This window comes from Peromyscus maniculatus, chromosome 1, assembly GCF_049852395.1.
Source record: "Peromyscus maniculatus bairdii isolate BWxNUB_F1_BW_parent chromosome 1, HU_Pman_BW_mat_3.1, whole genome shotgun sequence".
NCBI classification, from domain to species: Eukaryota; Metazoa; Chordata; class Mammalia; order Rodentia; family Cricetidae; genus Peromyscus; species Peromyscus maniculatus.
In genome coordinates, this window is record NC_134852.1 from 5946051 (window position 1) to 5963995 (window position 17945).

Here is a 17945-nt window from a genome sequence, read left to right on the forward strand (position 1 = left end):
TCTGTGCCTTTGAGTTGGTATTCTTCTCCTTCTTCTATCCCTATTATTCTTAGGTTTGGTCTTTTCATGTTGTCCCAAATTTTCTGGATGTTTTGTGTTATGCCTTTGTTGGCTTTAATGTTTTCTTTGATTGACGAATCTGTTTTCTCTATTGTATCTTCAACGCCAGAGAATCTCTCTTCCTACTCTTGCATTCTGTTGGCTATGCTTGCATCTGTAGTTCCTGTTCATTTACTTATATTTTCCACTTCCAGCATTCCCTCAGTTTGTATCTTCTTTATTTTCTCCATTTCAGTTTTTAAATCTTGGACTGTTTCCTTCACATGTTTAATTGCTTTTTCTTGGCTTTCTTTAAGGGATTTACTGATTTCCTCAATTTTTTGTTTTTTTCCCTTGATTTCTTTAAGGGAATTTTCTTTCATCTTTAAGGCCTCTATCATCTTAAAGTTATTTTTAAGGTCAATTTCTTCTGCTTCCTCTTCACTGGGATGTTCAGGTCTTGCTGATGTAGAACCACTAGGTTTTGGTGATGCCATATTGGTCTTTATGTTGTTGATTGTATTTTTGCACTGGCATCTACCCATCTCTTTGTCCACTTGGTGTAAAAGGTGTCTGTCTGAGGGAGCCTCTCTTGGTCCATCAATACTCTTGGTCCAACCAGAGCTCATGATTCAATGGGAACTCTTGGTCTAATCAGATTTCTCCAGCCAATCGATGCTGATGGACTCTGTGTTTCAGGGAGCAGCTGCAGTCTTGGAGGGTGGGTGGGTTTAGGGGATGGGGTGGGGCTTGTACGTCTTTATTGTCTGGTGTGGGATAGTAGTAGTCTGGCCTGCTTGCAGGAGACCTGCCTGCTGGCTGGCCTGAAACTGGGACTGCAATGGGTGGTGATGTGAGGGCATAGGATTATACTCCTGGAATCAAAGCCTTGAGGCTGGGGTGATTGGTATGAGAACAAAGACTCACCTCTTAGTCTAATTGGTGCTGGTGAACTCTGTCTCTGAGAGCAACTGCAGTCATGGAGAATGGGTGGGTTGGGGGAAGGGCCTTGTAATTTACAGGGTCCCATGGGGAAGTGGTAGTAGTATAATCTGCCTTCAGGAGACCTGCCTGCTCAAGGCTGTCTCTTGTTACAGCTAAGTGGATGGATAGAGGTACTGAGAGCATCAGGACTCTTTTAGTCACATGATCTTAGATCCCAGGGACATGTTAACAACCAGAGAGATGCCAAGGAGTCAGAAAGGGAACACAAGTATGAAGACATGGAGTTCTGAGAAAGCTAGGGTAGAATGAGACCATAGCACACAGGAGGCAGGTGTTTGCAGAAGGGAGGGGTCAGCTGTAGATGTCCTTGAAGGTCTAGAGAGGTAGAACAAAGAAGGCCCTCTGGACTAAATAGGGGCCCTAGTTCTTATCACTGATGATGGGGTGAGGGACCCACTAAACTTGCAAGCCCTACACTGTCCTCGAACTCTTCCTGCAAATGAAGCATGAGATGAGGCAGAAAACTGGGGATTGTGAAGTCCTAGGTTTAGTTCCTCAAATTGCTGAACCCGGAGCCTCTCCACAACCACTTTGATACTGGGATCTTGGACCTTCCCCCCACCTCTCTCTCTCTCTTCACCTTCTTCCTCCCACACAGGTTTCATTCATGGATGTCCCGGTAACTAACCAGGAACTGGCGAAACAAAAGGGCGTTATTTGGAAGTCATCACTATCCAGCAGGTGGCAGTATGTGTCTGGACTAAAATTACCTCTTCTGGTGACCTCTGTCTTTGGTCACTTTGCTCCACAGATTTTGCAAAAAGTTCTAAACTGGTTGTCACCCTCTGGACTGCAATAGAGGAAAGAGTCTCAGGCAGGAGGATAGCAGACCTGTAAATTCAGGCACATGCAGAGAAATATCAGTGTTTTTTACAACACATGATATATGTTTTATGAGTTGGAAAATTGCACAGAATGTTTGGCATCTGCCCAGGTACTGAGATCACATTTGCTCATCTGAGATTTTATAAAAGTGTTTCTAAGTTCATCTGTCCCAGTCTGGATCATTTCCCTGGTCTTTTGCATTGAGCCCTGATTTTACTGCAGATAGTGGAGCTCATCACCTTCTGAGACCCTGGCCACCTGTACTCACACACTTCCTTCCTGTGTTCCCCAGGGAGGAAGGCCACAGGTATTCTGATGAGAACCTTCACTTCTTTCCAGTCCTGGGACACAAGTGACATAAGGATTGAGTAACTGTGATGCCTTCTTGAATACCTGCTATGATCAAGACTCATTCTAGATGTTTGTATTTATCACCTGCCACTCTTATAATCATACTACATGAATTCACCTACACTCCAATTTAGTCAGATCACCTGGAAGGATGTGGAAAACCTTGGGATTGAACCCAGGGGATCTGACTTCTGGCCCTTCTCCTCACACTAGAGCTGAATTCCATGAGCTGGAGGGAAAGGGCCTGAATGTAGTGCCATGGTTCTTTGCTCTACAGAAATCTATGCCACTATCATTATGGCAGATGGGACAGGCTAGCTGCAGAGTATAGTTCTGGAAGTCCTGTGTCAGGAGACATTACAACCTGGGTCAACATTGAAAGGAACATAATAATGTGAAACTGACTTTTCCCCCTTACATTTGGAGAAACTGAGTCTTGGACAGAGGAAAGACTTGTAAAAGATAATTTCTTAGTTAGGGGTTCTATTGATGTGAAGAGACATCTTGGCCACAGTAACTGTTATAAAGGAAAATATCTAAAGGTTTACAGGTTCAGCAATTTAGGTCATTAGCATCATGCTGGGTAGCATTGAAGCATTTTGGGAAAGCATGGTCCTGGAGAAGGAGCTGAGACTTTTACATCAGATTAACCGGCATCAAGAAGAAAGTGTAACACCAGGCCTGGATTGAGCATTTGAAACCTCAAAACTCAAACTCAGTAACAAATATCCTCCAACAAGGCCACACCTCCTAATAATGCCACTTTCTATGACACTATAGGAGCTACTTTCATTCAATAAACACAACATTCTTCTGATGATGACATTATCATCAGAAGAGGGTTCACTAAACCAATTATTTTCTCTAGCCACCTAGGAGATATCTTCCAACACTGACCACAGTATTCTTAGTGCCTGGATTCATATGGGTGAGAAGAAATATCTGATGAGTGATGGGCAGATGTGGGACTGGGCTCTCTGCTTTCCATCTTTACCATATGTTCCTCCCCAAGCTGAGCCCCAACATCTCTATCTGGATATTTTCTTATGGAACCCAGTATCTAAGGCTCTGGGATGCTTCAAATGCTGCTGAGATCTCAGTTTGGCCCTTGGGTCCTTGGACACAAATTGAGTTGACAAAAAAACCTGGATAGATGTGCTGAGGGTTAGCAGGTAACCTGGGGATGGAGCAAATTCCCTGGAGAAAGGCCACTGTCAATCACCAGATATTGGGATGGGCTCCATATGTGGTGTTGGGGTCTACAGAGGATACTGGGAAAGAGGATAAGAGAAGTGTGAGGGAGAGAGGATGACTATGGTGTAATATGAATTGCTAAACAGTCTTATTAATTAAAAAAACCCAAAGCCAGATATTGGGTTAAAAACTGAGAGATCAGAAAAGCAGAAAGAAGCCAGCCATGTTCTTACCACCTGGAGAGCTTCAGCCAAAGAGACCTACTTCCTGTATACACATGCCTATATGTCTTTCTGTTCTGCATCTCACTTCCTCTCTTCTCCCAGCTACATCACTTCTTGTCTGTCTATACAGACCTCCAGACATCTATGGTTAGTGCTGGGATTAAAGGCATGTATCACCATGCTTGGCTCTGTTCCCCAGTGTGGCCTTGAATTCACAGAGATCCAGATGGATCTCTGCCTCCTGAATACTAGGATTAAAGGTGTGTGCTACCATTTCCTGACTTCTATGTTTAATATAGTGGCTGACTTTTTCCTCTGATCCTAAGGTAAGCTTTATTAGGGTACACAATATATTGGGGGACACAATATATCACCACACCATGGAGACATCATCTCCTAGTCTTACATCTGTCTTGCAGCTGCTGCAAGAATCCCCTGTGTCCCAATGAGAATTTTCTGAATTTCAATGAAGAGGTGGCATGGGCATTCTTCAAAGGGCCCTGCTAGGTTCTGCATCTTTGAGTGGTGCATCCCCATGTGACTGACCATCCCTATTTCCCCTCACTCATACTCAAGCTAAGAGCACTTCCTGGTGTAGGATCACACATCACACTTTAAGGTCAGAGAGGACATTGTCCCCTGACCTGAGAGGACAAGTTCCACAGTTACTGAGGTGTGATAGCAGTTGGGGAAGGAAGCCTTAAGAACTGTATCACTTGTAGTTGTCCCTGATAGCAAAGGTTAGACACACACGGAGAATTCTATGACTGCCGAGCTTGCACCAGTGATTTTTAACAGTGGCGGGTGGGGAGTCCCATCTTTGGACATATGGAAGATATCCATCTGTCCAGTGATTGACACAGCAGAGTCAAGTCAGTGTTTTCAGAGGACACTGTGAAGCAAGTGTGGGCTGAGAGTGAGGATGTGACAGGAAGCTGTCCTAGAGAGAAGAATGGATGAGGGATTGCTCACCTTCAACTGAGCTGAGATTCACCAGAATCACATTCTGAGGACCTGGATCTCTCTAATTAAACATCATTTCAGGATCTGTTCCTTATTGAGACCACTGCCCTCATTATGACCTCAGCAAACTTGACATCCACAGAAAAACCTGTGTAATTGGGGGCTCTGCATGGAGTAGCTAGATCCCTCACTTGTGATAAGGCTTTACATGAGGTCACTTGGGGTGATCACTCATAAGAAAGGCTATTTTATTTGTACTGTGCCATCTATACTTGCTCCCATGGGAGCCGTTCCTGGGGATTGGAGGGAAAGTTAGACAGAATGATGTGGGGAGCAGAGGACAGTGTGGCAGGAGAGCTCAGTTACCTTCCCTTTCATGGACTGAGCAAATCCACTGAAGCTGGTGTCAGAGAAACACTGATGGTTATGGAATCTCCTGAAGCCAAGACTGGACCAGGGTAGTTCTGGAAGGAGGACTTTCTGGACAGCATTGGAAGGAAGACAGCTGGTTCCTGACACACATCTCTACTTCCCATCATATCCTGCAGGTGCTACTTCCTTAACATTCCAAAACTCTAGTGTAAGAGCCACGAGTTTCCTTTGGCACCATCCTGCTTGGGACACCCCAGGGAGCAGAGCTCATGCCTCTTAAAACATGACCACATCCATGCTGGGGCTAAAATGCCTGAGATTTGTATTTCCAGGGGGTCACTGGCCTTAGACCACATGTAGGGACTATTTTTGTAGCTATAACATCTAAAGTTTTCACTATGACTAGGAAAAGAGCCTAGAACTGCCAAGTAGAATTTACATGGTGTGAGTCCAGTAGCCTGAATGAAGAATGCCTCATCTTCTTTTGTCAGAATGAAACCATCATATTTCTGCCATTGGAGACACTGGAGTGTGGTGTTCCTTCATGAGGTCACCACGGGGCTGGACAGGGCTGACAGTCTGGCTGAAAGGGCTGAAGAATTCTAGACAGAAGAAGGCATCATGTTGCATGGGCTTACAGAGAGCAATTTGTCCCCAATTGTTGGGCTACAGGAGGGAAACACCCTTGAGAATAGACCCCTTTCTTGAAGTTTGGGACTTGACCTGGAGATCTTGAGTGTTCTCTTACCTATTACTACTAACTCCAGAGAATCACTGTTCCATGAGGCTTCTGACAGAAGCAGAGATATTGCCTGACATGAGACCATTCAATAAACAGGATGACTAACTCAGCCTTCAGTCAGGACAGCATTTGGGACACTCTGTACCAGGAATACAGGCTTTCATTTAATAAAGAATAATTCCAGGTACATGAGGTCCCCTCACATGTTGTGATCACATGTCTTCCTTTGGAAGCCACAGGTCTTGGCTCAGCCCTGAGTGGAGTCTTTGGAAAGATCCCCACTTGAAATCAGCTTCTCTGTCGTAGGACATGAGGCTTCAGAGTTGCAGAACTCTGCCCCAGGATCCAATGACATTTCACAGCATCTGTCAACATCTACCGTTTTCCATTACCAGTGTCAAGAGATGTTCTATTGTCCTCCGTGATTAGGAGGGATCTGACATTTTAGAACACACTTACATTCATGCACTAGGTTCAAGCACAGAGTCAGTCCTAGAAGAGAGTTCCCTGTGAGAGGTTTGTCCCTAAGGACTGAATAGGCCCTTATTACCACAACCACCTTCAGAGATCCTGAGGTGTCCTGATGGAACAGTGCCTGGCTGTGGGAAGTAAAGCCATCAACCCCACAGTAGGATGTCTGCTCACAATCTTCACATCTTCACACTCTCTCTCTCAAAGAAAAGCTGAGAGAATTGCAGTCATGGCATCTCCTCCTGTGGCTTTTACAACCTTGCAGTTGGTTCGGGACAGTCCTAGCCAGATGGGAAGACACACAGCGTGTGGCTTTTAGTTGGTGGGCCCCCCCTCTTACCACACTGCTATCATTTCATCATCCTCACAGGAAAAGGAATTTCCCTCTTCAGAAAACTGTCTTTGGTTTCCCAAATACTGCAGCTCAAGCACGATCTAAATGATTTCTTTTTAGAAAGAGCGTCATGAACCCCAGGCAGTCCTCAAACTCTTGATCCTCACCCCTCAGCCTCCTGTACACTGAGATTATAGGCCAGTGATGAGATAGTCTTTTCTTACAGAAGCAGCAATTCCATGAAATCGCTCTATGCCTGTTTGAATGATTTTCATTTCATCAGTGGCCAGAACTTAGCAATAAATAGTCCTAGTGTCTCCCTGAGAAGGAACTTTCCATCTGAGAGTGATCTAGACATGGCCATTTCCTCTCAGAGCCTCCATGTTAGGTCTCCTTCATTAATTCATCCAGACCATCCTTACAGTGTTATGAGGTCGAAATCATGGCCAGTCTGCTACCTACCCCTTGAATTGTTTTGAAGATGTTGTGTGAATTATTTTGGAGACTCATAAACACTTTATACTCACCCAGATGATACATAACTGACAAATAATGACACAACACCACCAAGCCAAGCTTGGTGAAGGAATTGGTTACAGTTTTTTGTATGAGAAGAGAATTAGCATCTATTTAATGCCTACATCAATAAAGAAAACATTTTCCCCAGTAACCTTTAACAGCCTATCTGCTATCTGTCCTTAGGGATAGGTATGATCTCCTGAGATTCTACGTGAAGGAACACCTTAATGGTCCCAATCTTATATACATCACCGTTAGGCCATCATAGAGGCTCAGAGTCCAAGAAAGCAATGGTCACTCCTTGCCTGCTGGACAGCATCCCATAGCAGGAAAGATGAATATTGATGCTGCAGGGAGGATGCAAGGCAGATAGAGACACTGATCACATGACTTTGCCCCTCACATGTAGCTTTTATCCTGGAGATGAACACACAGGGATTCACAGAGAGAAAGCAAGGGAAATGGGGCTGTTCTCGTGGCTCTCTGGTTTTATGTTCCCTCTACTGTAGTGTATCCTGTAGGTCCCTTCTCCACTTCTTTTTTTTTTTTCTTTTTTGGTTTTTCGAGACAGGGTTTCTCTGTGTAGCTTTGCGCCTTTCCTGGAGCTCACTTGGTAGCCCAGGCTGGCCTCAAACTCACAGAGATCCGCCTGCCTCTGCCTCCTGAGTGCTGGGATTAAAGGCATGTGCCACCAACGCCCGGCTCTTCTCCACTTCTTATTAACACAAACCACCACATCTCCCAAGAAGCAATTATCTCACCTGTTCTCTCCTTGGTGCCCCATATTTCTCCATGAGAATGAATATCCTTAATTGTCTTTTTCATCAATTATTCTCATCATCTATGTCTCAATATTTATTTTTATCTTCTTTGTTGTACCAAAATGTTGCTCCTTGGCATCACATTATGGCTCAATAGATTACCTTGCATCCATTAACATCTTTCAATGATCCAACACCACATAAATCTGGTGTGGGCATTGATGCCTATAATCTTGGCATTTAGATGATGGAGAAAGGATAATCATTTGTGCCACACAGTGAGTTTAATATCAGCCTAGGATACATCAGACACTGTCTAAAAACCAGCAAGTGGATACACAAACAATGAGACACCTATACTGCATAGTAAATTCCAAACTTGTCCTTACATCCACTTCTAAGGAGACATGCTCAGGCTCTTTCAGACACAGCAGCACTCACTCAACCCCTTGCAGCTTATGCATCCTTGTGTCCTCTCATGCACAGTGTGACACATACTATCTTTCTTATTAATTTATGGATACTTGTTGTCTCTGACCTGATAGGATGTGGTGGGTTAACCCTGTGAACCAGTCAGACTTGCAGTCAGTGTTGTGAGATCAGTAACACCATCCTCTCCATAGAAATCATTCTCACCAGAAAATGTCCTTCCCCCTCCTGGTGGGGAGAGTTCCATGTGTTGGACTTCCTTGAGATGACTTGTGGTCTCAACAAATGGCATCCCATCTGGCTTCTCTGATCACACACACTGGATGTTCAACCATAGCAGTAATAACATGTCTCTAGTGAGAAAGCAACACTCCAGGAACTTGATTCCAGGTTTATTTCCCAATCATGCTTATTGGCCACCTCTTTCATGATTCATTCTTCATGCATTATTGTCATGGAGGCATAGCTAGATGACACCTACTGGGTTAATACTGTAATCCTGTGTCCACTAGCATCCACCCAGCTGAGGACAGCTCTTGCTGATCATGATGGGAAGAAGCAGTTTCTTTATTGAATCAGCCTCAGTTTTGGGCAGGTTCTGAGTACCTAGATATTGAAGATGGGGCTTTCACAAGGGTTATGTGATTCCTCCCTTGGCAACACTTGCAGAGTACTTTGTGTACATGGTTGGTTAGAACAGTTATTACTGTCCATTTTCTTGTGGGTGCAGATTTCAGATGATTTTGTTGTTATATCATGAGAAGTCTCTGAGGTAGTAGGACTTGTGTGATATTTATGTAGTCTCCTTAACCCAGGACTGCTTTCTGATACTCCTATGTTGTCAGTGACTTTAAAAATTTCCCTTTCTTACAGACAAAGTGGACATCACCTGTAAATAAGATGGAAAGGCTCCTGATCCTTCTGCAGTAGATTAGAACTTTTCCATTCTGATGATGTATTTGTGGCATTCCCAAATGGTCAGATGAAAAGTTTTTGGAGACTATCTCCATTGCTTTCTGAGGTCCATGCCTGCCCTGATTTCCTCATGTAATAAGATATTGAGATTCTGGTTGAAACAAAGAACAAAACTGGAAAAGTTTAGTCTACTATTTTTGTGAATGAGTGTGTTTTTCTGGATAAGCATCATCAGTATTACATAACATTTATTATCAGAGTTATCAAAACCTCTTTGGTGTTCAAATGAATGGGAAAGAGTGAGAACTGCTCATGCTCAGAAAGAGTGTATTGACAATGTCTATCTATGAATTTTTTACACTTTATCCCAACCTCTTTAAAACTTTTATTTGGAACCAGTTCTCACTGAGATCCCTAAGATGATCTGAATTGTCTTTTTAGCACAAACTGGCCTGAAAATTAATAATGCAGCCCAGGTGGACCACAAACTCATGATCCCCGTGCTTCACCACTAAATGGTAGGATTACAGGTCTGCACATAACACTCATCTTCAGGTGTAGCTTTTTTTATTTAAGACCTTTATTAACAGGTGCTTGCAGTTTGTTGACTTTTTTTAAAATAAAGTTGTAAACTTATTACAAATTAAAAATGAAGTTCTTAAAAATCTCAACTTGACCAGATATGAAACAATTCAAAAACCATTAAAGGTGTATTGAGAAAAACCAGACCTTTTTTTAAAAATAAAATAAAATAAATAAACAAAAAAAAAACATTTGTCATTACCAAAAAGAAACATCTTTAGGTAAAAATAATAAAAACCCATGCTGCATAGATAATGCAGATAGTTCTAGTGTATCTGGTCAACGGGCAAAAAGCAAGCACTTAAGGTCTTCAGCTCCAATCTTTGTTCATTTCTTATTGCTGGAATTTCATATCATTTCTTCTTGTTGGATGACCAAACCGGATGATGGTAGAGATGGTAAGCCGGCATTTACTCAGCCCCGCCCTGCTCAGCCTCGGGAGCGGACGAATTCTCAGCTGGAGGATGGGCTGCTTTTGTCTCTTTGCCATCTTGTGGTTTAGGGTTCTCTGGGCGTCTGCGTCGGTAATTGAAGTTGCGGAGGTACCAACGTTGAGGTGGCTGCTGACCTTGGGTCTCGTCTCCTTGATTTTCCTTGTCCTCTTCATTGCCATCCTCTCTAGGCTGTCTTTGGCGAGGAGGGCCCCTGCGGAATCGTGGTCTGTAACCCCAATACATATTCTGTCTCACTGGTCTACCTTGCTCTCCTGCACCCTGGTTGTCAGCACCCTCCATCACTTCTCCTTGCACAGGAGGGTTGGAATACTGTGGTCGACGCCCATAGGGTCTCCTCAAATAGTAAGGTGGGAACCTTCGCCTGCGATAGGGCCGGCGTTGTTGGGCTTGGCGTTCAGGAGCGCTTTTCGACCCCTGGTTCTTTTCCCTGCTCTCACTATTCTGGTAATTTTGCTGGTAATTGCGTGGAGGACCCCTACAACGTGCATAGCGTCTATAATGGTTACGGTCTGCTGCGAATTTACTGCCTTGAACTGGAACTCCACCAGGTCCTGTACCCTTGGTTGCCTCCACACCCTTTTCTCCTTCAACAACTCCAAACTCCACAGTCTCTCCATCTCCTACACTGCGAAGGCACTTCCTGGGGTTATTCTTCTTTATGGCAGTCTGGTGTACAAATACGTCTTCCTTGGTGTCATTCCTGTTGATGAAACCGTATCCGTTCCTTGCGATGACCTTCTTGTCCCCGCCGGCGGGTGCGCCGATGTGAGGCCGCCCGGGCCGCCACTCCCCGTGCCTTGCCGGTGGAGCCGGGCTTGGTGTCGACGGCGCTGAGGGCGGCGGCGGGGGTGGTGGGCGGCTGCTGGGTTTGGGCCTCGCTGCTCATGGTTGCAGTGGTGGTGACTTGGGCCAGCGACGACGGCTGCGGCTCCTGCCGGGGTGTGATGGTGACTAGGCCTAGGCCGGCAGCGGCGGTGGGGCTCTCAGGGCTCTCTGGGGTCCGCTCTGCACTCCCGCTACCGACCGAACTCCAGGTGTAGCTTTTTATTAAACTTTCAAGTACAAATTTCATTGATAAAAATGTTTTAATTTTTCTCCAAACTATTGTTTTTGCTAACATTGATAACTTATGTCTACCTTTCTCAAAAAATGGTTTTCTCTTTTTGGTGATGTAGGCTTGAATTACTAATTATTCAAACATAAGCTTGTTTTTTTCTTTCCAGAGCTGAGGACTGAACGCAGGGCCTTGTGTTTGCTAGGCAAGCGCTCTACCACTGAGCTAAATCCCCAACCCCTTCAAACATAAGTTTTGCAAAACTTGTATTTGAGGCTTAATTTATCCATTATCTTCAGTGTGGTGTGCAATTTAAAAACATATAGTTATACAACTTTATGTGTATATATGCGTGTCTTGGTGAATGAAAAAGCACCATGTGAATACACTGATTTGCAATTTTAAACCAATATACTTGGTCATTGTGTGATTTACTTTTCTAACTCATTGGTTGTTAGGAGCTAGATAGACCTTGTACGTAAATCCTGTATACTTTATGGATACTCTTTGACAGCATTTTCTAATATAGGCACTATATTTGTTAGAGAAACACATGAGATACTCAGATTTATTTCTCAGATTCTGTTTCCATGAGAATCTACTGCTGTCTCATATGTACACACAAGGGCTCCACATAGCTTCCTTCTCTGTCTGTGCCAAGGTTCAAAAAAGAGAATCTTGAGAATCACAAAAACCAGACAAATAATACCCAACCTAACGAGATTCCTCATTTTGTCATCCTGGGGTTGTGAGGCTGGAGTTGTACAAAAAGGAGTCAGGACACACCAAAATCACCCCCAAGATACTGGATCTCAACCCAGGGCACTTGACTCTGTGTCCAGCCCAAAATCTGAGATTCTCCTTACCTCCCTTGGCTCCTGACAGGCTGAATTTCTCAGATGCTCAAGAAAAATAAAAAGAGAAGTAGGGATCCTGCCCCCTACTTCCCTTCTGGACCAGAGGTGAGTATCCGGCTCCAACCCGGACTTCATCCCTGGGCACCAGCCACTCTGGGAAGACCTGCCCAACTTGGCCACAGGCTCTGGCCACCGGGCGGGTCCTCTTCTAGCCCCACCGGGAGGGATCCCCTTCTCCAAGCCCCCCGGCAGCCCCTGCAATCCCCGTGCCCTGCCCCCACGCCCATCTGCCCGAGACCCCAGCCACTTCGTGAGACTTAGAGACCGGCCCCCAGCTCCCATCCTGCTCCCAACTTCCCTTCTGGACCAGAGGTGAGTATCCGGCTCCAACCCGGACCCCATCCCTGGGCACCAGCCACTCCGTGAAATCCTGTCCAACTTGGCCACAGGCTCTGGCCACCGGGCGGGTCCCCTTCTAGCCCCACCGGGAGGGATCCCCTTCTCCAAGCCCCCTGGCAGCCCCTGCAATCCCCGCGCCCTGCCCCCACGCCCATCTGCCCGAGACCCCAGCCACTTCCTGAGACTTAGAGACCGGCCCCCAGCTCCCATCCTGCCCCCGACTTCCCTTCTGGACCAGAGAGAGTTGGACAAGAGAACTCCCTTTTGGACAAGAGAGAGAGACTTCCTGAATCTGTCAGCTCTTTCTGAAACAAGTACACTGATAAGACCAAGAAGGAACCACGAGGAGATGGGCAGACGTCAAGGCAGAAGTACAAACAACAAAATGAAGAGCAATACAGCATCACCAGAACCTAGCCCCCCTCCAACATCTAGACCTGAACACCAAAAATTGGAAGAAGCAGAAGAAAGTAGCCTTATGAGTAACTTCATGAAGAAGGTAGAGGCTTGTATAGAGGAAAAGACAAGAAAATTGGAAGAACGCTGTAAACAACTAGAGGAAAGGGCAAACAAATTAGAAGAAAACAATAAAGCCCTCCAAGAAAACAATAAAGCCCTCCAAGAAAACAATAAAGCCCTCCAAGAAAACAATAAATTCCTGGAAGAAAACAATAAAGCCCTGCAAGAAAACAATAAAGCACTGAAAGAAAACAATAAAGCACTGAAAGAAAATCATGAAAAAGTAATGAAACAAAGAAAGGAAACTGTCCAAGAACTGAAAAGGGAAATTGAAAAAATAAAGAAGACACAAACAGAGGGAATGCTGGAAATAGAAAACCTGAGTAAAAGATCGGGAACTTCAGATGCAAGTATAACCAACAGAATGCAAGAGATGGAAGAGAGGATTTCTGGCATTGAAGACACAGTAGAAGAAATAGTTTCATCAGTTGAAGGAAACACTAAAGCCAACAAAGTCATGAACCAAAATGTCCAAGAAATTTGGGACACCATGAAAAGACCAAACCTACGAATTATAGGGATAGAAGAAGGTGAAGAATACCTGTGGTGGTAATCTAATTGTACTGAAATGTGATTTTGATTGTATGTTAATAAATAAAGTTGCCCAGGGGTCAGAGCTATTAGAGCCATAGACAGAGTGTGGCGGTGGTGGTGCACGCCTTTAATCCCATAGATCTCTGTGTGTTCAGGGATACAGCCAGCATTGGAGACATATGCCTTTAAGACCTAGGGGGCTGTACATTCAGACAGTGATGAGGCAGTCATGTGTTTGGGTTTCCATCCAATGAGAAGGCAGAACAAAATACTATAAATAGAAGAACAGACAGGAAATAGGTCTCTTTTGGGAAGCTGGGACACCGCAGGCGGAAGGGTGAGATTTTAGCTCTGAGGTCTGACCTCTCGGCTTTCTCTGTTACATTGTTTCTGTGTTTCTTATTTAATAAGACGGTTAGATACATCTACATCTGGCGCCCAACGTGACAAGAATCCATTAAAAACTGCTTGGCTTGGCGGCAGGTCCGCTTTCCCGCAAGGGAAGCACCGGGTGGCCGGCTTCCTAGTCCGAGCGCCGGATTCCTAGTCCGAGCGCCGGCTTCCTAGTCCGAGCGGCAGCCCCCTAGTCCTTGGCCTCAGGCCGGACTAACTGCGCTGCTTGCTTAAAGCCTGCTAGCTTAAAGCCGGTGCTACAAACAACTCAGACCTGCCCTGCCAAACAGGGCCCTGCCTGTAAAGCCAACGCACATGGTTGGAGATTAAGGAAGCCAGACCCAAGCCTTGACTCGGCACAAGAGGGAACACGTGGCTGGATTTCAGCTTTAGCCGGCTACGCTTTCTTGTGCATTCTCTCTCTCTCTCTCTCTCTTTCCTCTCTCTCTCTCTCTCTCTCTCTCTCTCTCTCTCTCTCTCTCTCTGGATTTACACCTGGGACACTAGGTGGCTGCTTTGAAAATCCCCTCGGATTTCTACTGTTCTACGCAGATTTGGTGAGTCATAACATATCAGATATTTTAAAGGAAACTATCTAAAAGAGAATTTTTTCCACATTAAAAAACAAATGGGTTTTATGTGTACATTGGAAGAAAATTGGTTTTTGTTCGAAATTTTAGGCAGTCTGATAATGGAACAACTATATAATATTAGTATTGGTGGAATTATGCAGCTTATCACTATACTAATCCACATTTTAATATTTAAAAAATAGTCAATTTAAGTGCCAGGATAACAGCTTTAGAAGAACTTGTTAAACCTCTAAAAATTCAGACAGAAGAAATTAACAGTGAAGTTGTTTCAAGTCGGGATCATAAGGTTGTAGAAAGAAAGCCTGTTTTCACACAGTCACCCTTAATTTATCCTGTAACCGTACAGCAAATGCCTGATCAAATGGCTACACAAAATATTTGGGCTCCAATTGAAATGTTGGATTTAAAAAGGTTTAAGGAGGCAATAGTATCTTATGGCATGCATTCCCCATATGTAAAGCAAATGTTAAACTCTTGGTCAACATATAATAGGATAGTACCAAAGGACTGGCGGGACCTTGCACAAGGTGTTCTGGAACCCAGCCAGAGACTTCAATTTCTGACTTGGTTTAAGGAGGAGGCTAAAAACATAGAAAAACAATGGAGGGATAAAGGAATGCAAGTTTGCCAGGATCAGCTTATTGGAGAAGGCCAATATGCTTCAGTACAAACACAATGTTTATATGATGTCTAAACCCTAATTTTATGACGAACAGCAGCCTTGAATGCATGGGACAGAGTTGAGGAACCAGGAAAAAAAACTAAGTCATTTACAAAGTTGATGCAAGGCCCAAAAGAGTCTTTTACAGATTTTTTACAAAGACTGGCTTCAGCAGTAAAGAGAATGGTCTTGGATTCAGAAGCTGGTAAGGCAATAATTGAATCTTTGGCCTTTGAGAATGCAAATGCAGCATGCAAAAGAATAATCAGGCCATTAAGGGCAAGATCTGCACCTATGGAAGATTGGATTAGAGAAACAATTAATGTTGAAGCTGATGAGCATGATGATACATGGGTAGGAGAAATAATTTCAAAAGGTTTGAGGAGTGTTAGATGTTTTGGATGTGGAAAGCAAGGACATTTGAAAAGGGACTGTAGACAGGTCATTCCCAGAAACAATGTTTCTTCAAGGAACAATGGCAACAGAATGCCCCTTCCTTCTGGAGTATGCAGAAGGTGTGGTAAGGGAAAACACTGGACCAACGAATGTAGATCAACAAAGGACAGACAGGGTAATCCTTTGCCTCAGTCTTTGGGAAACTCCCAGAGGGGCCTCGCGCAGGCCCCCAGTGCAAATCCAGTTCAAACCTTTCCTGCAGCCATACAGGAAATCCCTGCTCTGGAGAGCAATTAAATAACCAAATGCCTATTGGAATAAATCATGCTGGTCAGGTTGATGAAACAGAGAGAATAGAAAATTCAGGAGAAAACATAAAGAAAATTTTTTGGCAAACTTCTATTAATGAACAAAGACCAAAATTAATGATAAAAATAAATGGTGTTTTGTTGTCTGGTCTGGTAGATACAGGTGCAGACGTTACCATAATTGCACCAGAATTTTGGCATCCAACTTGGTCTCTTCAGGAGGTAAACGTTCAACTGTTAGGAATTGGGACATTATCTCAGGTGAAACAGAGTGCAAGATGGCTCGAATATATAGGTCCAGAAGGACAGAGAGGAAAATTAAAACCACATGTGGCTAACATAACTATGAACCTGTGGGGTCGAGACTTGTTGCAACAATGGAATACTCAGATTAACATCCCTCCAATCTCAGAAACAAATCATAAACTAACACATGTTACTGAGAGAAATATTAGAAGATATTATTCTAATGAGTGGTCACCAGCCATCCATATTATACAAGAACAGGGCACAATAACTGATGATCTTCCAAAGACACCAACAGCTCTACCTTTAAAATGGTTAACAGACAAGCCTGTAGGGGTCCAGCAATGGCCTTTAACAACAGAGAAACTCCAGGCTTTAGAAGAGCTGGTAGAAGAACAGTTAAATGCTCAGCATATTGAAGAATCAACCAGCCCTTGGAATTCTCCTGTATTTGTTATTAAAAAGAAATCTGGTAAATGGAGAATGGTAACAGACCTTAGAGAAATTAACAAAGTAATTCAGCCAATGGGCTCTCTACAATCTGGGATGCCTTTGCCTACTCTGTTACCAAAAGGATGGCCTCTCATAGTTATTGATTTAAAAGACTGTTTCTTTTCAATACCCTTACAAGAAAAAGACAAAGAAAGATTTGCTTTTACAGTGCCTACTTATAATAATTCTCAACCGGTTAAAAGATTTCAATGGAGGGTCCTCCCTCAGAGAATGTTGAATAGCCCAACTCTGTGCCAATATTTTGTACAACAGCCATTGGAAGTGATACGTAAAAAATTTCCTAAATCTATAATTTATCATTATATGGATGATATTTTACTAGCTGACTCAAATGCAGATACTTTAGAAATAATATTTGAAGAAGTAAAGAAAACTTTGCCTTGCTGGGGATTACAAATTGCTCCTGAAAAGATACAAAGAGGAGATTCTATTAATTATTTAGGATATAAAATAGAGCTACAAAAAATTAGACCCCAAAAGGTGCAAATTTGGAGAGATAGACTACAGACTCTTAATGACTTTCAAAGATTATTTGGAGATATTTCTCATCTATGAACTATTGTTGGGGTAAAAAATGATGAACTGACTAATTTGTTCAGAACCTTAGAAGGTGACAAGGACTTAAATAGTTCAAGAGAATTATCACCTGAAGCTGAGAAAGAATTGGCGTTGGTAGAAAAGAAAGTGCATGAAGGACATGTGGATCATATTGATCCAAAGCTGGATTGCATTTTGGTTATTTTACCTTCTAGGCGTTCTCGTACTGGAATATTAATGCAGAGGGAAGATATTATATTGGAATGGATATTTTTACCAAATAAACCAAATAAAAAATTAAAAACTTATGTGGAAAAAATCTCTGACTTGATTTACAGAGGAAAATTGAGACTTCGTCAATTAGCAGTCATAGACCCAGCAGAAATTGTCGTACCATTAACTAAGGAGGACATTGAAAAATTATGGACAGAAAGTGAACCTTGGCAAAGAGCTTGCAGTAATTTTTTGGGAGAAATTAACAGCAAATATCCCAAAAGCAATAGAATTGATCTTATAAAGAGAGCTGATTGGATCTTGCCTCGAATTGTACGGCAAAAACCCATATCTGGAGTTCGTACATTTTATACAGATTCCAACAAAGAAGGAAAGGCAGGTTACAAATCAGAAAATTTAAGTAAAATGGTTCAAAGTCCGTATAATTCAGTTCAAAAATCAGAATTGTATGCTATTCTGTTGGTATTAATGGATTTTTCAGAACCTCTCAACATAGTAACTGACTCTCAGTATGCTGAAA

The 17945-nt window shown here is 43.4% G+C and overlaps 1 pseudogene; it reads right to left on the bottom strand.

The window, feature by feature from the left end:
* Positions 1–9966: 9966 nt before the first annotated feature.
* On the bottom strand, positions 9967–11067 carry LOC102927417 (Y-box-binding protein 1 pseudogene; annotated as a pseudogene).
* Between the last annotated feature and the right edge of the window lie 6878 nt (positions 11068–17945).